Source organism: Protopterus annectens, chromosome 1.part1 (genome assembly GCF_019279795.1).
Source record: "Protopterus annectens isolate FY-2018-M chromosome 1.part1, PAN1.0, whole genome shotgun sequence".
NCBI classification, from domain to species: domain Eukaryota; kingdom Metazoa; phylum Chordata; order Ceratodontiformes; family Protopteridae; genus Protopterus; species Protopterus annectens.
Window position 1 is genome coordinate 18,637,740 of NC_056726.1, and position 27,115 is coordinate 18,664,854.

At 38.3% G+C, this 27,115-nt stretch overlaps 1 protein-coding gene across 1 annotated transcript in view; it reads right to left on the reverse strand.

The window, feature by feature from the left end:
- The window catches only part of MTMR12 (myotubularin related protein 12), a 1,177,010-nt gene that overhangs the window by 345,362 nt on the left and 804,533 nt on the right, over positions 1-27,115 (reverse strand). The gene's annotated exons all lie outside the window — the stretch shown is intronic.

The window sequence follows — 27,115 nt, forward strand, 5'->3', positions numbered from 1 at the left end:
TTAACAACACAGGCATTACATTAATGCAGATATTGGTTGAGCACTATGAACAACAGATTGAGGAAGTCAAAACTAAGATGAATGATCTAGATGCAAAAGTGAAAACTTTCTCTTGTTTTCAGACTTTAAATAAATTGTATTTTAGCATTGCCGCTAAGGCCGACAGGTATAGAGTGACAATAGTGAGTCGTAAACAAGGTAAACTCAAAAGGGACATTTTGGCATATGCAAACAAAGTAGCTTAGGTCACAAATGAAGTATTTAGACAGGGGAATGTTGAACAAGGTGGAAACATTGTAAGTGAAACAGCTGAAAGGAATGTGTCTGATGTAGATAAACTATCCGTTACAAACGGAGAGGACATTGTAACAAATGAAGTTGAAATATCCAAACAGGTCTTCTAGTAACCTCAAAGTAAAAGACAAAGAGGGGAATGGAAGTAATTCTCATCAGAAATTAGCTCCTTTTTCAGTGGACCACCAGGGGAACAAGAGAACACCATCTTGGTCCAATGTGGTGGAGAACAAAGGGAAGGGGAAAGGAAAGAACAACAGGAGAAAGTGGTAGAAGTTAATCACACTCATCACGACATATAAATATTAAATTTGTCTGAAATACAACTGTCTAGTTCTGTCTATGAAGTTTTAAGAAAGGGTCTTTCCTTTATTCCTGGTAACTCTTTCAATTATGCTAGAACAGTTATTGACTTTCGATTATTTTTTATGGAAACTGAATCTAAAATATCTATTGAATGACATCAAAGTAGACAGTAATTTAAATAACGACAGTATCATTAAAAAGAGAAGTACATATAATCCGCCTCTTATAGGGACATTGCAAGTTTTCCAGAATATGTGTGAATCCAATTTTAGAAACATAAAACATGACAATACTATGTATAATTTAACAGCGGGAGAACAAGAAGCCCTTGAATATTTGTGGCAAAATAGGCAAATTAGAGTCATGAAAGCAGACAAGGGGGGTAAAATAGTTATTATGAATCAGGAAGATTATACATCGGCAATGGAGGATGTATTAAGAGACAAAAAAGTTTATAAGAAGGTTGAGTACAACATTATTAAGAAAAGTTATGGCAGGTTGGACATGTCATTATTTGACATTTTCTGCCAAGGAGAACTAGACCAACAGACTTTTGCATTCTTACAGGTAGAATTCCCTAAGATGGCTACACTTTTTGGAATTCCAAAGGTGCAGAAAAATTGTATAAACCCTCCTTTTAGACCAGTTATTTCAGCACCAAAGTCTAAAACTGAAACTTTGTCTACATGGTTAGATCATTTATTAAATCCTGTGACACAGATTTCTACTTTTTACTTAAAGGATTCATGGCATTTGTTGGAAATATTAAGAGATTTAAAGTTAGACAGTTGTAATTTCTTTTTTTGCCTCTCTGGATGTGGTTTCATTGTATACGAGTATTGATCAGGAAGTGGGAATAGAATATTTAAGAGATTATTTGAGTAATTATACTAATTTTTCTGGTGTTAAAGTTAACACCATTTGCACTATTATGAACATCATTTTGGAAAATAATTTCTTCATTTTTAATGGTAATTTTTACCAACAAATGTCGGGGGTTGCCATGGGAGCGAGGGTGGCTCCCGCATTTGTGAACTTGGTAATGGCTAGTTGGGAGAAAAAACATTTGATTACCAATAGAAAAATGGAGAAAGTGTTGCTTTATCGTCGTTATATAGACAATTTGTTTTTTCTTTGGAAGGGGGATTATGAAGCTTTTGCTGATTTTGTGTCGGAGTTGAATGATTCTACTATTTTTTTAAAATTCACGATCACAGGATTTGGTAGTAGTTTAGATTTCTTGGATTTGTATTTATCATATGACTATGTGAATGAATGCTTTAACAGTTGTATATACAGAAAAAGTGTATTTGCTAATCAGTATTTACACAGCAACAGTTTGCATCCAGTACATATAAAAGGGGTGGTCAAAGGACAAATGATTTGGTTAAGTAGACTTACGTCAGATGACAACATATTCATGAAGGAATTGGTCACCTTAAAGTGTTTTTTCATGGATAGAGGTTATGAAACTGGATGGCTCAAGAGAATTGAAGAGGAAGTAGTTCTCTTAAGAAATACTAAGGCCACCCCTATATTAAAAGGAAATGCTGGCCATATAGGGTAAGATCATGTTCCTTTAAATGTTGAAGAAGAAAAGACTGCTACCAAATATATTTGTTCTTTCCCTTTGCCTATCACGAATGAAATAGGGGTTATTAGAAGTATTATAGATAATTGGAAGATATTTTTAGGAAATTTGGATTTAATTAAAGTTATTGGTTCTAGTCCATGCTTTACTTACAAAAAAGGCTTCAATTTAAAGAGCTTGTTGGAAAGTGGACCTAAAATGTCAAACAATAATAGGGGGTTAAGAATACATAAAAAGGTACTTATGCATGTAACAATTGTAGGCAGTGTAGGTTTGTCAGTAATACTTCTTCTGTTTATTTTAAACACATCAACAAAACTATCTGGACTAAAGTTTTTTATGATTGTAATAGTAGTTTGATTGTTTATGTGGCTAAATATCTTTCATGTACAGGATTTTATATAGGAAAAACTGTTAGATGTTTTAAAAGGAGGATTTATGACCATCAATTAGCTATAAAAAAAGAAGATGACAAAAACGCTTTAGCTGGACATGCTAAAGTTCGTCAGTCTTTTAAGAAATTTGTTTTTTCAGTTATTGACAAAGTAGATTGTGAAGCATTTTCTAGTGATTTTAAAACCAGATTAGAATGTAAGGAAGGCACTTGGCAAATCAGTCTAGGTGCTGACATAATGCCAGGCTTAAATGAAGTTATAAATTTAAAATGTTTCTTACAATATATGTAAATTACCTTTTTCATACACATCACATTTTTATTAGTTTACATTAATCATTTCAAGTGAACAGTTTATGTTTATATATTTGTATTGAACCTTTGTATGTAATTTTTTTATTGACCATTGTTCGTTTGGTTCTTTAAATTTTTATTGAAATTTTACATGTGACTTGTAGAAAAGGTTATATAATATTGTTAAATATGTAGATGGTCATTCTGAAGAAGTTCACGTCTATTAAAGTGAATGAAAGCTTATATGAAGTGTCCGTGCTTTCCTGACGGTAGTTGGTGCCTACTTGTCTTTTTATTAATTTCGAGCATCAGTTTCAAGTTATTTAGTTTGCTGTAAATCTTAAAGGTTCAACAAAAATACTCCTCAAATCCGAAAGATTACTAAATTTATTCCAGTTGGTGCTCACTACCTTTTTAATCACCGTCATCTCAGTACTAAAGTTGAGAATAAAATTACGACTCCATTTAGTATTAACCTGTTCCGCCCTAGACTTTCTCTCCTCGGGTGTTATAGACTTCCCTAATATTGGAGCAAATTTATTGTCTTTCTTTTTTTATTTCATCTAAAATCTCCTCTATAAGGGAAATGGGATATTCTCTTTCCAGAAACATTTGTTTCAATTTTGCACTTTCTACTTCAAAGTCCACTTCTTCAGATGTCATCCTACTACTCCTGATGACTTGCCCCCTCACAATTTCCCTCTTTTGAGAAAGGGGGTGGGCACTCGTGTAGTAAAGGTAGGAATTGGAAAATGTGCTTTTCCTATAAATATTAGACTTAAAGTACTTGGTCTCCACTATTTTTTTCCAATAGAACATCTAAAAACTCCAGTCTTTCATGGAAAATATTGTGGGAAATTTTTAAAAATTCAGTATTGTTCTTAATATAATTAATAAACTCAGATAAACTTTCCTTAGATCCTACTCAGAAAATACATATGTCGTCCAAATATCGACAATGATAATTCCAATGTTTTGAATAATGAGAATTTAGTATGTATTTGTCTTCCCACGTGGAAAGTACCAAGTTAGCATACATGGGAGCACAACTTGCTCCCATTGCTACCCCACTAGTCTGTTGATAAAACCCCCCCTCAAAAAATAGAAAGTTGTTCCTAAGTACTAGTTCCATTAACTTAGACAGACTTTCTCATGCTGTATGTCACCCTTGAACCTTAAAGCTTCCTCAACCATTCGAGACCTATGGTGTCAGGTATCACATTAAATAAGTCATGAATGTCTAGGGTAACAAAAATGAGTTCCTCATGGAATAAACTCTGATTAATGTGTCTCAAAAAATCCCAAGAGTCCTTGAGAATCCCCTTCATCTCTGCCCAAACTTTAACTCTACATCCAGATATTTGGCTAGAGGATATGTTTTAGAAGCTCTAGCAGCCACAACTGGCCTGAGGTGTGGGTCCTTGATGTTTTTATGGACCTTGGGGATCCCAAAGATGGATGGTATCTTGGGTTTATCAATAGTCAAGTAATGAAATATTTCTGAGGTTATGGTACCTTCATTTAGGGTTTCTTCCAACATAAAATCTATCTTACGGTATGCTACATTGATTTTGTTCCTAGAAACCCTAACATATCTATCTGTGTCGTTGAGTATGTCCAACATTTTTGCAGAATAAATATCATCCATAAACACTACCCCTCCCCCTTTGTCTGGCTTCATAACTCTTAGGTAATGATTTTCTTTAAGTGAGGCCAATAACTGATTTTTCTCCTTGATAAGGTTGGAAAATTCTTCCTTTATTATATCTAGATCTAATCTCTTCTTCTACCTGTACTTCAAAATTCTTTAATTGTGGGTGGAGAGGTGGGTTATAGGTACATTTTTTTCCTAACCTGAGTGGTAGTGTTATGATTATATCCTGTTCCATTGTCTAGTGTTAGCTCAAGGTTTTTCTTGCGCACAAACATTTTCAAATCAATGAGGGTCTGTGAAATATTGCTAGAGGAGGTTGGCACAAATTTTAACCCCTTACAAAATAGTTTAAAATGAATGGGGGTAACTTCCTCAGCACTATAATTGTAAGTACTAAAGTTTTGATAAATATGTCTATTACTTATAACCTCGATTATATTTCTATCCTGGTTAGATGTCAAACCCAGGGGCCCACTCCTATCTGGGCTTAGTATCCCTTCCCATTTGGGTAACCTCCTCTGTGGTTGTGGTAATAATTGACTGGTCCCTGGCTCCTGATTCTCTCTGACCATCTAAGGTCAGGGAATTCATCTGGGTTATCTAGATCATATCCTTCTCCATGACTAATGAAGTTCCCCCTAGTATCCTCATAGTGTCCCATAGTACCTTGATTCACTGAGGGGAATCTACCACCTGTAGTTTTAAGGACTTTATAGAATTTTTTTATAATATTTTTAATTACATTAAAGATGTGATTGGTTGAGTGTTCAGGGGATAGTATATAAAGGGAGTTCATTACTCATTGTAATATCTGATGAAGTCTTTCTGTAAGGACGAAAACGTATTTGTATTGACAACGTTAGTATATTAAACTGAGCTTCCTTCGGGCTTTATTGTGTGGCCTTTCTTAATATTACAGTTTGTTCTCTGGACATGTTGTGCCTTGTGCTTCAGTTTGTGAGTTTTTGTTCGGCACATTCTCCTGCTGGGATTAACATAAACTTCAGGCTTTATTGTGTGGCATTTCTTAATATTACAGTTTGTTCTCTGGACATGTTGTGCCTTGTGCTTCAGTTTGTGAGTTTTTGTTCGGCACATTCTCCTGCTGGGATTAATATAAAAGTATAAGTTGTCGCCTATAGTTGAATATGCCTGTTAGATGGGAGAATGATAAAAGAAGGAGGAAGAAGAGGAGGGAAGGCCAGTCATTCTAGTTGTACACAGTCAAGACCAGAAAGAAGAGGTAGGGAAAATGAAGGGAAAGATGAGGATGGGAGTTATAAAGGTACAGAGAAAGGAGGTGGAAAATTTTACAGTTAGGTCAGTGAAGTATAGGGGATGGAAACAGGGGTATTATAGGTATGGATGGCAGGGGAGGGTAGCAAGGTAGGGAGAATTCAAGTGGGGTCGTAATAGGGACAGTACCTGGAGCTACTTAAGTAGTTCTTCAGGCTAATCTTGAAGTTGAGAGTGTTTTGGAGATTTCTGATTTGGTGAGGGAGCTTGTTCCAGGATGAGGTGACTGCATGACTGTAAAGACTTTTACGTATGGTTTTATTAGGTTTTGATACCTGGAGTAAATGTTGGTCTGAGCTACGATGTTCGCGGTTAATGATGTTATGAGAGACAATAGATGATAGAGGGGCAAGCTGAGGGTTGTAGCAGGATGGAATGTAACATGTTAAGTTGAGGGAGGAGGAGTTGGTTTTGTAGCTCTAGCCAGTTTAGTTTTTTCAGTGCAAGGCAGTGGTGAGAGGGGCAGGGGAGGTTTGTGGCAAACCTGATGATTTTATTGTAAGTTAGTTCAAGTTTATTTAAGAGGGTTTTATTGAGATTAGTGAAGATAGGGGCAGCGTAAAGTAATGAAGGAAGGAGGTAGGCTTGGGCTAGGGATACTTTGAAGTCCTGTGTAAGGAATTTTTTATTTCTATATAGTAGTCCGAGTTTCTAGTGGATCTTTTTGATACAGTTGTGGATGTGGGTATCAAATTTAAGTTCATCATCTATGAGTACTCCTAGTAGTTTGGTGTTAAACTCAAGCCATGATATTAGTATTCTTTAGGGAGGAGATTGAGAAGGAAGATTTGATGTGTCAGAGAGACTTGGGAAGGAAGAGAAGTTGTTTCGTTTTGTTAGGATTAAGTAGGAGTTGGTTAGTAATGAGCCATTTTTGACAGAATGTAAAGTGTCTTGAGTGAGGGCATGTAGGTGAGTTAGATTGTCGAAAGTGGAGATAATTGTGGAGTTGTCGTCATATTGCATAAGTGTAGAGTGGGGGCAAGACTGGATGAGGTCATTAGTAAAGATGTTGAATAGTAGGGGGCCAAGGATGGACTCCAGTGGGAATGGGAAGGAATGGAGAAGTGGCTGACACCCATTTAACAGATTGGGCTTTATTAGATAGGTGCGAAGAAAACCAGTTAAGGGTGGAGGATGAGAGGTTAAAGGAGGAGAGCTTGGAATTAACCAAATGTTTAGCAGTAGTCAGATTAACTAAAGCTATAGCTGTTGGGTCAGGTTTTGGATTTATGTATAAAAGCTTAAACGTGTGAAGAAACTTTAAACATTCAACCTGCCTTCTTTGGGCAGCAGACTGCCTATCACGAAAATTCCAAGCAGTGACACACACATCCTCCAACCCTAACACAACTGGAGGAGTGAGTAAAGGCTCTGGAAATACCTTCTGTAACAGCTCATAGTATTTTCTGAGGAACTTAGAAACTCCAATGTTCTCACAGTGAAAACACTGGGAAATTCTGGAAAAAGTTTCAGAGAAATCGAATACCTCAAGGGGAGAATCATAAACTGAGCAATCCTCTGAATCAGAAGCAGAAAAATAAGGGGAAAACTTTCATATCTGTCACTGTCTTCCTGTCCAGATTCAGAATCATGCATATCCTTCAGGAAAGAGGCATACCTCTCTTTCTTTCACCTTAAACTACCTTATAAGATAGGGAAAACCTGAAATTTTCAGCTGTACCACAGAAGTTGGAAGGAATAGACTGTATTAATGTCATGAAAGCACAAATAAGTAACTGGACTGGTATTACACAGCAGAATTTGTTGACCGAAAGGGTGCATCATGTGTATGCTCCAAACCTGGCTATGAGAAAGCAACCTACACCTTTAACAGTAAAGGTGCAATCCTACCCAAGAGATTCAAACTGCTGTACCCAGCTGTCTTCAAAATATTCTTACCTGGAAGGACAAAATCATTTTTTATTGAAGTACATGCTAAGGAGGAAATACAAAAGTTTGTCCAACAAAAAGTGAGCTGTAAAACAAAAGGAATTTCTGCTTCTTGTTCTTCTGGTAATAAAGATCACTAAAACACTGTGCCAGTAAAACCTTTCCAATGTTTCCTTGGAAAAAAGAAAGCTGACTAGAAAAATTGAGAGTATGTTGGAAATGAAGCAGACAGAGTTTGAAAGATGGAAATGAAGATGAATTAACTAGAAACTTGGAAATTGACAAATGTGAGATTAAAAAGCAGTAATTATATTTGTGAAATATAACAGAACAAGAAAATTAGGAAATATTGGACTTTTTGGACTTGTGTGGGACTTTAAAGTAAAAACCCTACTTCATGTCATTAATGTTCGGGAAAAATACTTAGGGGAGGGGAACAAGAGAGAAAAAGTTAACGAAGTAAAACAAAACTTTTTTAATAGTATATTTTTATAGTTATGATTTTCTTTGCATACTATAAAGTTTTCTCAGTTGTTTTCAAGTGTAATGGGGATACTATTGTAAACATGTGTTACTGTTTTTTTTTCTTTCTCCCTTCTCTCTTTCTCCTTGTTCAGTTTTAATAAATGTAGGCACTGCAATGTAAAAAAAAAAATCTTTTTAAAATATCATGCCAAAAGAAAAAATATTGTGCTTTTTCTCACTCTTGCATTGGGGAATGACTGGACTAAGGCCCTTAGCTTGATCTAGTAACAAGTTTTAAGAGAAAGCAGGTAAATGAAAAGAACACTGAATATCATAAGTCTTTTTAGTAAATAAATGTATGCTTAATAGCAATTCTGCATCTGGTCCTCATGTCTCCATAGAGACAATCTGATAAAGAAAAAATGACTAGAATCCGATAAAGAGAAACTAGCTAGGATATAATGTTCTCTGAAAGCATTCAGGTGTTTTCCCAGCTGGTAGAGATATAAAGATAATACAAAACCAGACACCACTTGCTAGAAACATAGGCTGCACCATGTGTCTTACCATGGATAACCTTTCTTTTAGGTTAACTCAAGTCTACGAGTGTGGCTGTCAGTTTGGGACATTTGTTCCTATTAGGAAGGTAAAACATCAATGTTTGAGGACGTGCATAGTTTTGTGTGTTAGTACTAAGCTAATAGGTTGTAGAGGTGTGTTGGGAGGTGTGTTTTTTTGTTTCAGGGCTTTCAATAAAACAAAAAAACTTTTGTAAGGTGTGACATAGGCTCAAATGGATATGACAAGAAACAACCATATACAAGTTTCACCTGCAAACTTTTTAATACAATGATACTTCCTGTAATGTCTTTAAATGTTAATGGTCTCACAGATAAATACAACAATGAAAGAGCAGTGAACCATATTAAAAATGTAGACTGCAAACAGCTATGCTACAAGAGAGATGCTTGGAAAGATGTGAACATGTAAAATTTGACAAAGAAAGGTTTTCAGGGTAGTTATTCGGCAGAATACCTGGGACAAAGGAAAACAGGAGTACTTGTATTAATTACAAGAAGAGCTCCAATAGTGATAGAAGATGATAAACAAGATGATGATGGTAGATTTGTAGTACTAAGGTGCTACTGGCAAGGAAGGAGGATTATATTGGTATGTATTTACATTTCACCTAAAAATGCTATAATGGAGTTTAAGAAAATTCTGGGAGAAATACCCAGCTTTTAGCAAGGAATATTACTTATAGGTGGGAACTGGAATTTGATTTGTAACAGTGATGTGTCTGGGAGACCCAGAAAGAGAAAGTATAATAAAGGAGGGTAAACCCTTATAGAAATTTATGAAAATATTTAGCATGGAAGATGTGAATTCAGTACTAGGAGTTTGGATTGAATTTACATATTATTCAATCAAGATACAAAAACTGGGCTAGGCTAGACAGAATTTACATTTCACTGGAACAAGTGCATTTAACTGAAGGTCTTGATCATGCACCAATAATAACTAAAATAAAAAAAAACATAGCGTAATGAAATGAAAATGAAACACTGATGCCTTCCTGTTCAAAAGAGAGGAATTGGTAGGGGAAATTATTCAGGCGCTATTAGAGAAGATAGGAATTTCTTCTGAAATTATAGAGTAGGATAAAATTAAAGTGGAATTTAAAAATAGGGTGGAAATAAAAGAAAGAGAGATATGGTTAAGAAGTAACAAGAATTATTTAGAGGTACTGACAAATGTTAAAGTACTGCAGAATAGGGGAATCTCATAGAATAAGAAGAGGAGCAACTGCAGAATGCTAAACATTAAATAAAGGATTACCTCGATATGCATGATTTAAGAAAGACTGCTGTTAAACAATTGTTTTTTTGACAGTCACTTTAGGGCCCAAAAACTTTTAGCACAACGACTCAGGCAACAGAAAGTAGAAAGGGCTGTTGCCAAGCTTAAAGAGCCTATAACAAGGAAGGTAACAAGAAATCCTGTACAGGTATTAGAAATATTTTGGAAATTCTTTGAAAGTCTGTATAAAGCAGATAAATATGGAAATCAAGAAAAGGTACAAATGGAAATGTTTACAGAAGAATTAAATATGCCACAGTTAGAGATTGATGAGGCTCAATAACTAACAGTTAGGGATAAGGAGGAGATGAAATAAAAATGGTGATATATAACTAATCTACATGAAAATTCCCAGGAATAGATAATATTCCTGGGGAAGTTTGGAAGCTAGGAAGGAAAAAAAACTGATAAAGATCTGGAAGTTTTTGTTAAACAGTATTTTAAGAGAAGGAGGAAGTAGCAACATCCTAGAAGAAAGCAGCAGCAGCTGTAATACTAAAGACAGTAAAGATCCATCAGATCCAGCATCATACAGGCCCATTTCAATACTAAACCATGATTATAAAGTGTTTATGTCTATATTGGTTAAAACAATGGCAAAAGTGATGCCAAAATTAATAGATAAAGATCAGTGTGGTTTTGTGGTGGGGAGGTAAACATTTGACAACATTAAAAGAACACTGACAATTCAGACGGAAGCAGAATGTAAGAAAATACCACTGCTGTTGGTGGATCTTGATGTAGAGAAAGCATCCAACAGAGTAAGCTGGGACTTTATGAGCAGGGCAATGGAAACATTTGTATTCCCTGACAAAATTATATGGTTGATTAGGAAGATATATGAGGGATCAGAGGTAAAAATTAAAGTGGGTGGGGGTACTCTCTGATAATTTCTGCTTGAGCAGAGGAACCAGGCAGGGTTGTTCTCCTTCCCCTTTGTTATTTGCATTATAATTCGAACCAGTGGCAAAAAATAAAAAGGGACTCAGAAATTCAAAGATATACTTGATATAGTAGTCAAGAAAAACTGGCTCTATTTGCAGATCATATTATTTTATACCTGAGAAAACCAGAAAAGGACATTACAGTATTGTGGAGCATTTTGAGATAGTTTCAAATCTTTTCGAGTTACAAAATTAATGAAGCTAAAACAAAGGCAATAGCGTTAAATTATGTTCCCACACACAAATTTGTTCAGCAATATCCATACTTATGGGGGCATAATACAATGAAGTATTTAGGAGTATAGATTAAAAATTATTCCATTGTGGCAGCTAAGGATATGCAGGAAGAGACTAAACAAAAGATAATACAAAAACTGAAAAATTGGAAACTCTGTTATATGGATATGGATAGTAAGATACAAACAATTCAAATGTTTTAGTCCCTTTAGTCTTATACACAGGTCAGGCATATTTTTATCAACCAGAAGAGAAGTTGTGGATAGCAATTAATAAAAAGCTGAAGGACTTTATCTGGGAGGGGAAGACAGCAAGAGTCAAGTGGGCTAAGCTGATTCTTCCAACAGGACAAGGCTGACAGGGATTGTGACGATAGGTGAAGGCTGCCAGCCTAGCCAGATAGAATTAAAATTCTGTCATTTGTAAACATTAATGTAAGCCACATGCTTGCTGTCTTAAATGGAAAAAACAGTGTTACATGTGGAACTGAAAAAAAATGTAACAGTGCATTCTGCTGTAAGGAAGCTAAGTCAAGCATTTTATGACTATCTTTGATCTTTAAAGTTGGCTCCGGCCAGTCTAGATGAAGGAATTCTTGCTATTATGTTAAGGCCAGAGTTAATGGCCAGAATTTGCATGTATAAATGTCCTTTATTGCTCTGGTTTCTGCCTAGAGGTGAAGAATGTAAATGTAGTTTCTGTTAGCCTGGGAACCCAGGGAAGTGTGAAGAATGATATAATGTGAACCAGGAATGTGATTTTAAAAACAGAATCAGAGAGTATTAAGCATTTTTGTCTTGACTATCCAACTCATCAGCACTGCCTTTGCTCTATATGTAAGTTTATCTTAGACTTGTGTTTCCCTTAGAAATAGCTAGAAACTAGAAAGATTAGACTAAGTGTTTATCTGTGATGTCAGAACTGCAAAACTGTATTATTTTAAGTATTTATCTGTGATCTCTGAACTCTTGGCTAGCACTGTGTAGGAAAAAGTATTGTCTTGTGTTTTTAATTATTTATTATTAAATATTTTTAAACCCTTTTACCTGTGACTGTTTTGTATAGAGATAATTTAAGCTCTAGAGTACATTGCATGCATATAGTGATCCTGTACCAAGTCACTCTAATAAGCATCGACTGTTTAGTCACATTTACCAGTTGGCTAATAATATCACGCAGTAATAATTGGACACCCTTTTAAGGGCTTTTGAGTAGCTGATAAATATTAGTGGGGGGTGGCAGCTGATACTACCGTATAGTCTGGGAAAGGGGCACAGCTGGAGAACCTGTGCCAGTGTTCCTCAGGAGTGCCTCTGTGGTTGTATAAACTCTTCTCAAAGTGTGTGTGTGTGTGTGTGTGTGTGTGTGTGTGTGTGTGTGTGTGTGTGTGTGTGTGTGTGTGTGTGTGTCAGCTACTTGGGGAGGGACATAAAGCACTGGTTGGACAGAGAGGGTGCTGGAGGTTTTAGCTTGCCCACTAGGCTGAGATCTGGACCCTATAGCTGTGCCAGTGGGGAGTCTTATTGGGGACCTGGACAGCAAGGGAGCGACCAGCCCCAGACTGACTGTGATCTCTGTGTGCTCTTAAGGGAAATTGCACTTTACTGTGTGTATTTGTTATCCTTTCCTCCTATATGAGACGCCCCTCACTGGTGTTAGTGGTGAGGATTGAGGCTCCTTGACTGCTGGGCCAGGGCACAGGTGTCACAATGATTACCCGATTTGAAGGGGTATTTCAGAGCTAACAGAACATGGCTGATATGGATTACCCAATCTGAAGGGGTATTTCAGAGCTACACAGTTAAGGCTCCTATACATAGCACAAGCAGAAACCTATAATTCAAAGTGGAAAGAGATGATGATGAAATGGAGGAAGCTCAAGAAACAAGGAAATACTGGGAGATTTGATGCAGATCTTTAATGAGAATAACAATAATCATACAGAATATTATATTCATAAAGTAGCAGAAAGTATTCTAAGAACTAAGCCAGCACAGGAATGGAGAAAGAAGATTTTGCCGATAGGGATGACTGCAATTAGGGATACAGGCAATAGGCAAGAGGGGGCTAGAATTTATTGGGGAAAAATGGCAAAGAAACCAAGGTATTAGGAACAAATAACTAGTGAGGAAAAGGTAACAGAATGGGAAAACACCAAAAATGTACTTGGACTGCAGGTTAGAGATTGCCTGCTCTATCAAGGATTGCTATCAAAGTATAGGCAAACAAAGAAATAGGAGGTCCTAAACGAAAGACCAGCACTGGTAGTGCTTTTAGTACTATCTAGAACAGAAGTTGCCATTAAAAAAGAAACAATTAATACTGCACATAAAATATTGCATGACAACTATAACGATTAATCAGAGGAGGTTACAAAGGACTGGGCAGACAGATTGAATAAATAATTCACAAAGGAACAATGGGGGGATATAGTTAGACGATTTAAAATTTTTGCTTGGAAATGTTTACATAGATATTTTTATACCCCAAGTAGACTCCAGAGAATTGTTCCTCAGGTAGACAGCAAATGTTGGAAGAGTAATGGGAAAAAAGGGTAACCGGGAACATATTTTCTGGAGTGTAATGGGTTGGCAGACTTCAATGATTCCATGCAGACTAATCTGTAGGAGTTACTGGGTAAGCAAATTGGTGTAACTAGGGAAATTATTTTTCTGAGCTATGATGCAGAATCAGAATTGCCAGATACAGTAAGGCTTTGCCGAGTCTAATTATAGTGGCTGCCAAAAAACAATTACTATTGAATAGAAATCAAAGTCTAAACAAACTGTAACAGAAGTAGTGAATATAGTAACAAGAGATAAAACAACTGGAATTTGGATCTTTAAAAAAGGGTAGGAGCAAATTACATAGGAAAAATAGGAATTGTGGGGACAGTACACACATGGGAGGAATGAGATTCAAAATAAGGCAGGACTTGAATGAGTTATATAATGCTTGACTGACAATGACCGAGTAGATTATAAGTGATGTATAATGTTTGCAACAAGGATTATCTTTTGATATTTTTTTATGTAAAATACTTGCAGTTGGGATTATGTCATTATGGTTTGTTTTCATTTATACAAAAATGATTGCTTATGTCATAAGTGATAATTTAATAAAGATGTTTTTTGTTAAAAAAAAAAAAAAAAAAAAACTACCCGATAAGAAGGCTCAATAGCATAAATTAAACCCTAAACTAGACCCAGTGCACTACTCCTGTCTAAGAAAATCTGAAGAGGAGATCATGTGTAAGTTTTTGGCTTCTTTTTAACAGGAAAATGGGACCAGCAGTATTATTAATGGCAGCGCCATCCTCATGGATGGACACACTACTGACCAAACACAGAAGTCTTCCAGTTCCTTCTCCCAGGAAAAGACAAGAATGGGACAGCCAACAGCCACAGAGGATATGGATAACCCTGGGTCCACTGTGGCTGTAGGTGCTACACCAGAGGGATACGGAGTAAAATATGAGTGGCTTGTAGAACCAACTTTGGCTACAGTAACATAACTCACCTACGGCTGAGGCAAGCTGATTGCTTGCTGTAAGGACAACTGCAATTTACTTAACGTTTTCTTTTTGTGGCTGGAAGAAGGACCTACAGTATGATATGCTTGAGCTTCTACACATCCAAATTACCTCAGACAAACTCCATACCATATCATCACAAGCTATAGGTTTCCTGAATGACCAGTAAACTCATAACACATACTTAAATGCATTCCCATTACATTCAACCGAATGCAATATTCATGGGCGATTTTTAACTATCCCACTACAAACAAATCAAACACAACCCCAACCATGCAGGCCATAGATTCCTGGATTTTATAAATACCAACACCACAAACCAGCTATTCCACACACCTACTACATCTTTGTCCTGGTCCTTCCAAACATGGAAGAATGCTGCCACCCACCGTGTAATGTCTTTGCTGGTTAGGTTGGATCATAAAGCTGTCTACTTTGACATAAAAATAAAACCAGAGACCCCAGCTTATCCTGGGAACACATATGTGTTCATATAAGTGTTTTCTGAAGGGAACGTTCAGTTTTTCCCACATAAAAAGCTCTGCATTTTAAATAATATGCGATATTTAGTAGTCCCTTAGAAGAACAGTCACAATACCTAGTAGATTTAACTGCCATATTACGTGCTTTAAAAATTGTTGTCCACATTCATTAAATTGGAACACATACCACATTTAAATGCTCTGATTTTATTCTTAAGACTGGGACTAACTTTCAGCATTTCAAGTAACTCCTTGACATTTTTATTTCTTTTATAGAAGATCCATTGTTTCGTGGAGTTTAAAAATTAGTATAAAAAAAGAGGGATGTATACCCAATGTCTATTAATAATTATTATTGTTTAAAATACAACAGTTTCTATGTGGGGGAAAAACTAAATGCTCCTTTAGAAAATGTATATATGAACACATATATGACATTTCCGACATGGTTGAAGCTAATGCTTTATACAAACATTCAAAAAATGTGAGCAGAGTATTTTTAAATATTTTGTACTGCAACAGGTGGACCGTACAATATGGGGAAACACCATGCCTATACTGTTTACATGTTCAAGGTGAGGGGGTACCCAACTTATTTTATCACAGCTTAAATATGAAGTACTTGCTGGGTGGGGTATTGAATATGTCCCCTTACTGGATAATGGCTCTAAGAATTTGGTTAATGAACCTAAAATGGGTGATTCCTTGAATAACATTTTTACTCTTGTGTACGACAGTGGCATAGAATAGATAAGAATTATTATTAATAGACTCTTGGTACATCTTTTTCTTTTGGCTGTTCCCATTAGGGGTATCCACAGCAGATCATCTGTTTCCATTTCTTCCTGGCCTCTGCATCTTGTTCTCTCACACCAACCACCTGCATGTCCTCTCTCACCACATCCATAAACCTTATCTTAGGCCTTCCTCTTTTCCTTTTACCTGGCAGCTTCATCCTTAGCATCCTCCTTTTCCCAATATACCCAGCATCCCTCCTCAGCACATGTCCAAACCAATGCAATCTCACCTCTCTGGCTTTGCCTCCAAACCGTCCAACCTGGGCTGACCCTCTAATATACTTATTTCTAATTCTGTCTACCCTCATTACACCCAGTGCAAATCTTAACATCTTTAACTCTGCCACATCCAGCTCGGACTCCTGCCTTTTTGTCAATGCCAGTGTCTCCAACCCATATAAAGTACAGTTTTGTACCTACCATAAATGTAGATGTTCGAGTGTTCACCCTGCTGCAGTCATCTCACTTGGGTTATCCTGTCGTCAGGCGGTCCCGCAGTCGGCCGGAATTCCAAAGTCTTGGTCCGGCGTCAGTTGCCGTCGCTTCTTCCCTGACGTCAGTGCGCCAGGGGTATACATAATGCATCCAACGCCATTTTCTTCAGTTTTTCTTGCCCCAGATGTCAGGTGCCCCAAAAAGGTGGTCAATAATTAGTACCAAATTAAGTAATTTTTGCACAAACACAAAATCCCTTCAGCTATAAGCAAATACATCAGGAAGGTATTGTAGAGATTTAGCCGGTTAGATCAGAGGGGATGGAGGGAGGGTAACCTGGACTGCAGCAGGGTGAACATTCGAACTTCTACATTTATGGTAGGTACAAAACTGTACTATGTTCATCGTGTTACCCTGCTGCAGTCATCACACCTGGGTAGAATCCCAAAGCTATGGATGGGTGGAGGAGTTATAGAGGGTTAGAGGAGGCTAGAAGGCCCTGCAGAACTGCAGTGGCGAAGCCAGCCCTAGTCTTAGAGTAAAGTGGTAAGTGATAGTGTTTGGTAAAGGTGTGTACTGAACTCCCAAGTTGCAGCTTCCAAAATCTCCTTGGTTGGAACCCCCCTGAGGAAGGCTGTAGATGCAGCTGTTGCCCTGGTAGAGTGGGGCCTAATGGTAGCAGGAACTGGTTTTCCATGATGGGTATAGGAAAAACAAATGCAATGTCCTATCCATTTGAAAATGGTTTGTTTTGATATAGCCTTCCCTTGTGTAGCTGTAGCATAGGATACAAAGAGCTGGTCAGATTTTCTGAAAGCCTTAGTTTTATCCAAGTAGTAACGAAGTTGCCTGTGAATGTCCAAGGAATGCAGGAGTCTTTCTCCTTTGTTCTGTGGGTTTGGGGAAAAGGTGGGTAAGTGAATGGTTTGATTTAAAGACACTGGAAACCACCTTAGGCATGAAGGAAGGATTAGTACGTAGAGAAACTCTGTCTTGATGGAAAATGAGGAAAGGTTCCACTGCCATTAGTGCCTGCAACTCTGAGACTCTTCTAACTGAAGTTACTGCTAGCAGCAGGGCAGTCTTCCATGATAGGAACTGCCAATCTGCAGAGAAAGCTGGTTCAAAGGGAGGCAGCGTAAGTTTTTCCAGAACAAAATTTAGGTCCCATGTTGGTGTAGGTGCTCTCCTGGGGGGGCCTAATGTTTTTTGCCCCTCTGAGGAACTGCCTTAGAAGTGGATGCGAAAATAAGGGTGGTTCCGTGCTGTAGTGGGCTGAAATAGCTGATGCATGGATTTTAATGTAGGAAAAAGAAAGTCCTTTGTGCAACATCTCAGTTAAATACTGTAGAATCTGAGGCATGTGAGGCTGAAGTGTGTTTTGGCCTTTAGCTTGGTTCCAGGCACAAAACCTTTTCCTTTTGTCCGAATAGGCCTTCCTGGTGCTGGGCCTCCTAGCTTCCAGAATAACATCCATAACTGCTTGGGAAAGAGGAGCTGGCTGAATGTTTAGATGATATTCCATGCAGCCAGATTTAAGGTTTTTAGCTGGCTGTGAAGAATCTGATTGTTTTGCTGTGTGAGCAAATGGGCAATTTGTGGTAAAATCCAAGGTGGGCCCTGGGCCATATTCTTCAATAGTGGGTACCAGTGCTGGTGTGGCCAGTCTGGGGCTATGAGTATCAGTCGTGGTCTCTCCTTTCTGACTTTCAGAAGCACCTTTGTGAGGAGAGGCAATGGAGGGAAGGCATATACTGTCAGGTTTTTCCAACTGAATGAGAGTGCGTCCACTTTCCAAGCTTGATGATGAAGTGTCCTTGTACAAAATTTTGTTAGCTGATAGACCTGCTTGCCAGTCCTCAAAACTATGTCTGGAAGGCCCCATTTTTGAGTTATCATTGCAAATACTTGTGGATCCAGTTTCCACTCGCGGGGATTCATGAGGTTTCTGCTGAGGTCGTCTGCCAATGTGTTCTTTTTTCCTGGCAGGAATTGAGCTTGTAACTGAACTTGGTAAGCCAGAGCTGTGTTCCACAAGGTCATTGCTTGCCTGCATAGAGGGTAGGAGTGTGTACCCCCTTGTTTGTTTATGTACCACATTACTGTGGTGTTGTCCGTCCTTATTGTAAGTTGTCCTGGATGTAATAGATTCTTGAAGGCTATCAGAGCATTCTGTACAGCTAGCATCACATTTTGATTGATGTGCAGATTCCTTTGATCTGCAGTCCATATGCCTTGAACGCACTGTCCTGCCATGTGTGCCCCCAGGCGTAGTCCGATGCATCTGTTGTCATAGCTTGCCTGGCTGGGGGCAAGGTGAAAGGCTGACCCTTGTTGAGGTGACAAGCCAGTGACCACCATAGAAACTCCTGTTGTAGGTAGGGAATGAGAGATATCATTGTATCCAAGCTGTGGCTGTGTTGAGACCATACGCTTTTTAGGTACCACTGCAATTTCGTCATATGCAGCTTTGCAAATGGTATTAGTAGTATGCAAGATGCCATGAAGCCCAAGGCCTGCAGAATTTTTCTTGCAGGTAGCTGGGTCTTTGTTGCTATTGTTTTGAAATATTGAGTCAGTTGTAGTTGTTTGTCTGGCGTCAGATAAGCCTTCTGGGCCGTTGTATTCAAGCTGGCACCCAGGAATGTCATATTTTGTGAGGGTACTAGTTTTGATTTATTTTCGTTTACTGTGTACCCCAGGCAACTTAGAAGATGTTTTACAAAAGCCAGATGTTGTAAGAGGGTGTCCTTGCTTTCTGCTTGGATGAGGCAGTTTTGAATTCCTCTTTGTCTGCAGTATGCAATTACTGGTGCCAGGCATTTTTGAAGACCCTGGGCGCAGTAGATAAGCCAAAGCGCAGTGCAGAGAATTGGTAATGAGTTGAACCTGCAATGAAACAGAAGTATCTTCTACAACTTTGTCTGATAGGGACATGCAGGTATGCCTCCTTGAGGTCCAATGTTACCAGCCATGCTCTCTTGCCCAACATGGGAAGAAGCTGCTGTAGTGTTAGCATCTTGAATTTGGGTACTTGTAAGAAGGTGTTTAGAATTGAAAGGTCCAGAATTGGTCTCCAGACATTGTCCTTTCTGGGAACTAGAAAGAGTCTTGAGTAAAATCCTTGGCCTTGCTCTCATGTAGGTACCAGTTGAATGGCTCTCATGTCCATGAGAGCTGTAATTTGTCTTTGTGCCTCTGCCCATTGATTTTGTGGCAGGTTTGGCATTCCTCTTTTCATTGGCAAGGTGTGAAAATGGAATCTGTATCCTCGTGAAATTATGTCTAGGACCCATTTGTCCTTTGTGACAATGTGCCAGTTGTCTGAAAAAAGTGGGAGTTTTCCTCCCAAGGGGGCTGCCAAGAGAGTGTTGCTTGGCCAGATGAGGTGCAAGTCATTGAGTTTGCCTTCTGGTAGTTTGGGACCCATCTTCTCCTCCCTTCTGTGCTGCAGTGCCCCATTGTCGAGGTTTGTACTGGGCTTGTGGTTGTCCTCTGCCTCTTGGACGTCTGTATTTACCCCTCTGTGGTCTGTCAGTAGCTAGAAAGGACCAATTGTTTGTTGGCCAATTTCTTCTGAAGTGAGGGGGCTGTACCTGTAGGAAATCTTTGACTGTCTGCATAGATTTTGCCTTATCCTCCATTTTCTTTAAGACTTCTTCTGCTTTAACTCCAAAAAGAACATCCTGCTGTAAGGGAGCATCTAGAAGCTTTGCTTTAACATGATCAGGCAGAGTTTGTTCCTTTAACCAAGCATGCCTACGTATAACAGACCCAGTGACAGCTGCGCTGCAGGAAGCCTCCAAAGAATCAAAGCCACATTGTAAAGTATGTTTGCCCACCTGTTCAGTTGCATGCAACAGATTCTGCATTTCTTTCAATTCAGACTGTTGAGGGAGTGTGCTCATTTTTTGTTTTAACTGAGACATTAGAAATTGCTGATATTTTAGCATGTGAAACTGGCAGTTTAGTGCCCTCATAGCTAGAGTGGCTGAGGTGTAAACCTTTTTCCCCCACCTGTCCAGTGCTCTGGAATCCCTTTCAGAGGGTACAGGATTTTTTTCCATACAAGCCTTAGCCCCTTTTGGACCCTGGGAGATAGTCTCTGGATGAGCAACAGGACTTTTATACAGAAATTTGTGGGAATCAGGCATTCTATAGTATCTGTCAGGTTTGGCCGGAGCAGGAGGCAGAGAATCTGGGTTCAAACTGGATTATAAGTAAACGCAATGTCTAAAACTGGTGGGATGGCAAGTGGTCTGTGCTGAGGGAGTAAAAGAAACTTTTTGAGCCTTTTCTTTGAGTCAGAGTAGTCCTGACCTTCCCAGTGAAAATGTTGCCTCATAGTGTGTAAAGTTTCCCCAAAGGAGTAGTCTTCAGGAGGAGAAGCTGAGGGAACAGAATCCTCAGCATCAGAATCTTCATAAGGGGAGAAGGAATAATCTTGGTCCTCAGAGGAGCCTGAGGAAATAGACACTTGTTCAGAGGAGGCATAATCTTCCTCTTGTCTAGGCCTTATGTCGGGAGGGGGTTGGGAACCCCTGATTAAAGAGATCAAATCTTCAGCCATTTTGAGCATCTGTTTCTTAGGCATGGGGCCTTGAACAGGGGACTGAAGTGCAGTCTTTTTGGGTTTAATAGGAGTCTTAGTCTTAGGATACGTTTTTATGGTGAGTGTCGTCGGTCTGAAGACGCCTTCAGAAACTGAAGGTGTTTCTGCAGGACCGACATCTTTTTCGGCAGTGTCGTCAGTAGGGCTTAAACAAAATGGCTGCGTCGGCCTAGTACTTTCCGCCAAAAGTTCCGAAGCGGTCTCGGGTTCCAGATCTGCAGTAGTCAGGGGCTGCGTCGGAGCCTCACTGAAGACCGGTGAACCGGAGTCCAGACCAGCCGAGGCCTCGGAGTCTGGCTTGGGTCTAGGCTGCCTGTCCTTATCCTTGTGTTTTTTGTGCACGCCGGTAGTCAGTTGCTCCGACGGCATAGTGTAGTTTAATTTTATACCAAAGTAGTGTCGTGCGAAATCAAAGCGTCTTTTTATAGTACGCTTATTAAACCTAGCACAAAAACGACAACTAGTGAAGTTGTGGTCTGGGCCTAGGTAACGTATGCAGTAAGAATGAAAATCCTTATGAGGTATTTGCTTCCCACAAGAAATACAATTGTTAACTTTTTCTGACATCGGTCTGAGGCAAGAAAAGTTTCCCCAATGGGGTACTTAGCTTTATTGAAGATTCGGATCTGAAATTAGACTTTGAAAATCTCAGGAGTCGGCCGACCGGCACTTGCGAACTGCTTCTGCTTTGGGCACCGCGCGGCAAGAAAGACTGAAGAAAATGGCGTTGGATGCATTATATATACCCCTGGCGCACTGACGTCAGGGAAGAAGTGACAGCAACCGACACCGGACCAAGACTTTGGAATTCCGGCCGACTGCGGGACCGCCTGATGACAGGATAACCCAAGTGTGATGACTGCAGCAGGGTAACACGATGAACATCATAGCTGGTCTCACTACCCTCTTGTAGACCTTCCCTTTCACTCATACTGGTACTAGTCTGTCACAAATCACTCCTGACACTCTTCTCCACCCACTCCACCCTGCCTGTATGCTCTTCTTCACCTCTCTTCCACATTCGCCATTACTCTGAACTGTTGATCCCAAGTATTTAAACTCATCCACCTTCACTAACTCTACTCCCTGCATCCTCACCATTCCTCTATCCTCCCTCTCATTCACACAAATATGAACCCAGCCACTGGGGATGCACAAGCCAGTGCATTTCTTTGTGCCAGTCCCAAGCCCGGATAATTTGGAAGGGTTACATCAGGAAGGGCATCCAGCGTAAAACATTTGTCAAATGAGATATGCGGAAAACAATACAGACTCTTGGTACATATAATGATTTATTATACTAATTTAAAAATCCCTAGAGATATATTTTATTTATAAAATAAATAAAATGTTAATAAATTACTTTAAATGAAAAATAGTCAGTCCCAAGCCCGGATAAATGTGGAGGGTTGCATCAGGAAGGGCATCTGGTGTAAAACATTTGCCAAATGAGATATGCGGAAAACAATACAGACTCTTGGTACATATAATGAATTATTATACTAATTTAAAAATCCCTAGAGATATATTTTATGTATAAAATAAATAAAATATTAAGAAATTACTTTAAATGAAAAATAGTCCCACAAAAAGGAACAAAATTGTAAATTTAAATGTTATGTGTTCCCCATGCTCCCATGTAATGAATGTGGACATTTTTTAAGAAAGCATGTACTATGGAAATTAAATCTACTAGAAATTATAACTGTTCTTCCAGAGAACTAATATATATTGTATGTTGTTTAAAATGTGATGCTTTTTATGTGGGAAAAACCTGAACATTCCTTTAGAAAATGCATATATGAACACACACATGATGTTTCCCATTTGGTTGAATCTAATGCTTTATATAAGCATTTGGAAATATGTGCAGAGTGTTTTTAATTTTTTTTGTATTGCAACAGGCCCCTAACATCCAGTGTGTCCTTAGGAGATTCTTACTGAACATTGGGAATTTTACTGGCAACTGAAATTAAATGCTGGAGTTCTACCTGGCCTTAATGATAACATCTCTACAGCTACTGTACTGAAATTATGGGCTGCAAGACTGTAAAATAAGTAAACAAATTAAGTTATTCAACTATTAATACATTGTTTAATATATTTTTCATGTGGTATTTATGGTGGTTATGTTCATATTTTTGTTAACAGATTCATGCATTTATTAATCTACCCACCAAGAGGGCCTGACACAGACCAATAAGTGCTGCTACAGCCACTGTCTAAAACTCGGTTCCAAGAAATGCACAACACTATCCTTTGGGAAGACTGCTACCCCTGGAAACTACTGTACTGATAATACACCCCTAGTACTAAACCCAGTAGTCAAGTATTTGGAAAAACATATGGACAGTAACCTAACCATTGACCATCATTTGTCTATGGTATTAAGAAAATCATTCTATGTTGTGCAACTTAAAGCAAGGGCATGGCATCTAGGATGTCACTGTTCCAATGTATTCAGACCTCATCAGAGCAATCATTGAATACAACACTCCCTTTAGTATGTACCTAGCCAGGCACCTACAGAAGTGGGGCATCTACAGAAGTGCTTTACAAAAAGAATACAGGGCGTAAGCAACATGTCCCATGCAGACTGACCGAAAGCCCTATCTCTGTACTCGGTCTCCTACAAAATGCTTACAGGCCATCTATACCTGGCCTACAAAGCATCTTCTGATCCTACTCTGATGGACCTGCTGCACATCCAAATAACAAACAGCATCAGAATGATCTGACCTCTGGATATAAACCTTGCCTGCAACATAAATAGGACATGATGGAGGGACAGATATGTCTCAGAGACTAACTCTTCTCTGGAAAAGGCTTTTCTTTGTAAATATTTGACAATCTATGCCAAAAGCCTACATATACCACTTAAAATGATCCCAAGGTATCAAAACTTGTCAGATTTACTTGGGAAGCACGACTAGACTTATAAAGGCCCCCTGGGGCAAGGCAATGACAGTTATATCGCTTGCATAACATATTAAGCTCAACATGTTAATTTTCAGATGTATGCTTTGCAAATTAGTTTCCAAAAATAAATCTTTTGATACTCATTTTCTATTGTATAATCTTGGCATTATCTGTCTAATGTTGCACTGATCATAAATTTTAATCTGAGACACTTGAGAGCAAGAATCTTGATATGTACATGTGACGTAGAATATATCAACAAAGGAGTATGGCAACCGAGTTTCTTTTTAAGTTTAACAATTGAACATTTACCTGTTAAGAGTTCAAGATCATGCCTTACAATTCTCACGTGAATTTTATGATCCTATCAGTAAAGCAATGCATAAAGTTATAAACACAACTGCTTTTACTTGAACTTGAATAAGACTTTTGACTATTCACATGTAGGAAATTCTTTTAATCTAATGGACTGACCTTACCCACCTCATGGTCAATGTTTACAGTTTTTCTCATTAGGGGTAATATATCATCATTAATTTGAGGGGACCTATGCATAAGTATTTTATATATATATATATATATATATATATATATATATATATATATATATATATATATATATACACATATACATATATATATATATATATATATATACTATATTTGCACTGCAATTGAAATAAAAACTTTTAAGACATTCAGACAGAAGAAATGGTTTAGTTTAAGGGTAGCTAAAGAATGGAACAACTTGAAAATATATACAAGATAGACACCAACAGTGTAAAATTTGAACGTTCTCCTTGGTAGCCTTATGGAACATTTGGCTTTTAGTATTTTAAACACACAACAGTGAGGTTTTCTGAGGGTGTCCTTCCTTGATGCTAGCATGCAACATATGATAAGATGTAAGATAACATCTGAGCACAGTGACAGATTAAATTTCAGCAAACAAAATGAAGGATTTATGATCAAGGGGTGTCATATTATTACTCATGTTATATATTATATATAGAAACATAATGAGAACCATACTTGAGCATGGGAGCTTTTTTATTTACAATACTTGACTCGAAGTCCAAAGAACATGTTCAAAGAAAATTCACAGCACAATACCTAGATTAATGAAACATGATTACCCAGTAAGTCTCAAACACTTACATTTATAGAGTATGATTTTACATACAGGATCGTGCGAGGATTATTACGCTAAGCCTATAAATATCTCAAAAAAGTGATGAGAACAATGCTATGAATAGTCAGTTGTTCCGAGAATCAATAAAACATTCTATCGATTCTAACAAGACAATTAAAGGGAACTATATTTCACAATCTACATCAAGATTCAAGTGCTTTCTTATGATCCCCTGAAAGAAAATTAAAAAACACAGTTAAAAGCAGCTTCGATAATTGACTAAGTGTTGAGAAATGCATTTGTAACAAGAAACAGACTGGGTTGCTTATTTATTTCTGTGTTTACCTGCATATATGGACCAGTCCAAAGGCCTTTTTCAGCAATGAGCCAAACCAAAGGCACAAATGTATACAGTCATCATTTACAAAAACTATTAAACTCTAACAAGAATTTCTAACAATGTAAGCATTTACTTACAGTAAGATGAAAAATTAAATTTGTACTAATCAGCTGACAAAGCACATAAAAGAATATGAAGGTAATCACCTACCACACAGGCAACATTTCATTTATAAGTATAATAATTACCGTCTTAGTTCAGTTTATTTATTATTTATTTATTTATTTTATTTAATTTTTATTTTACATTTGTTGACCGGGTTAGTCCAACTGGATACATATCCATTTTCAGTGGAGGCCCGGGGAGAAAAGCTCCAAAGAACAGACATACATAAACAAATACAGTGACAAAACTAGAGTAAGTTAGTAAACTGGCATTTATATGCAAAATAAAGCAGTAAGTAATTGTGTATATAATACAAAAGAGATACAAGTTAGTAAAGATGGATTGTCAAGGCTACATAGTGGGCCCTTACGATTTTGGGTTGGGTGGAGGCTTGGGTAGGCCTGGTTGAGCCGGAGACGTGGGCTATTAGTCTGGATTAGAGCATGGGCATAGCCATTGAGATTTTAGTAGAGCTCGGAGGTGAGTTTTAAATTGGTGCAGAGTGGTCATAAGTCTTAGGTTGCTTGGGAGGGCATTCCAGGCTTTGCCAATGGAATTGGCATATAGAGCTTCACCACCCGAGTTGTTAGATTTAATAGTCAACACTTGTATACTTTTGGATGACCTAAGGGACGTAAGGTTGGAGTAGGGGGTAAGTATATTGTTCAGTGAGGGGGTTTTATCTGGATACTTAATAATTTTAAATGCCTCAGTAAGTTGGTTGAGTTTGAGGATGTTGGGCAGTTCTAGCCATCCCAGTGTCCTTAGATTTAGGCAGTGATGGGTGCGGTAGGGCATTCCGGTAATGAATCTGGCTATGTGGTTATAGGTAGTGGATAGTTTGTTGAGCTCTTTCTTGTGAAGGAAGGAGAATATCGGGGAGGCATAGAGGAGTGTGGAGAGGAGGTGGAGTGCAGGCGATGGTTAGTTTGGTGTGCGGGGTTAAGAATTTCTTTATTCTATACATGGACCCAAGTTTCTTGTTGAGTGATTTAATGGTCTGGTTGACATGCATATCAAATCTAAGTTTGTGGTCTATTGTCACCCCCAGTAGTTTGGTATGGGTAACAGGATAGATTTTGATGCCACTATTAGAGGACACATCGAAGGTTGGGTTGTGGGTGTAGGGAGGTTCTATTCCGTGCGTAGTAGCTGGAGTGGGGAAGAATAGAAGCAATTTGGTTTTGGTTGGATTAAGTAGGAGTTTTAAATCTGAGAACCATTTTTCGACTATAGAAAAACAGTTTTGGGTTGTAACTTGGAGTTTGGTGAGACAGTCGTCGGCGCAGATTAGGGTGGAGTCATCCGCATATTGAATGCAGGTGGCTTTGGGAATGATAGAGTGTAGACCATTAATAAAGAGGGAAAAAAGAAGGGGACCGAGAATAGATCCTTGGGGAACACCGATATTAGTGGGGAGTAGGTCTGAAATCCTGTTTTGCCATTGTACCGCCTGTTTTCTACCGGAGA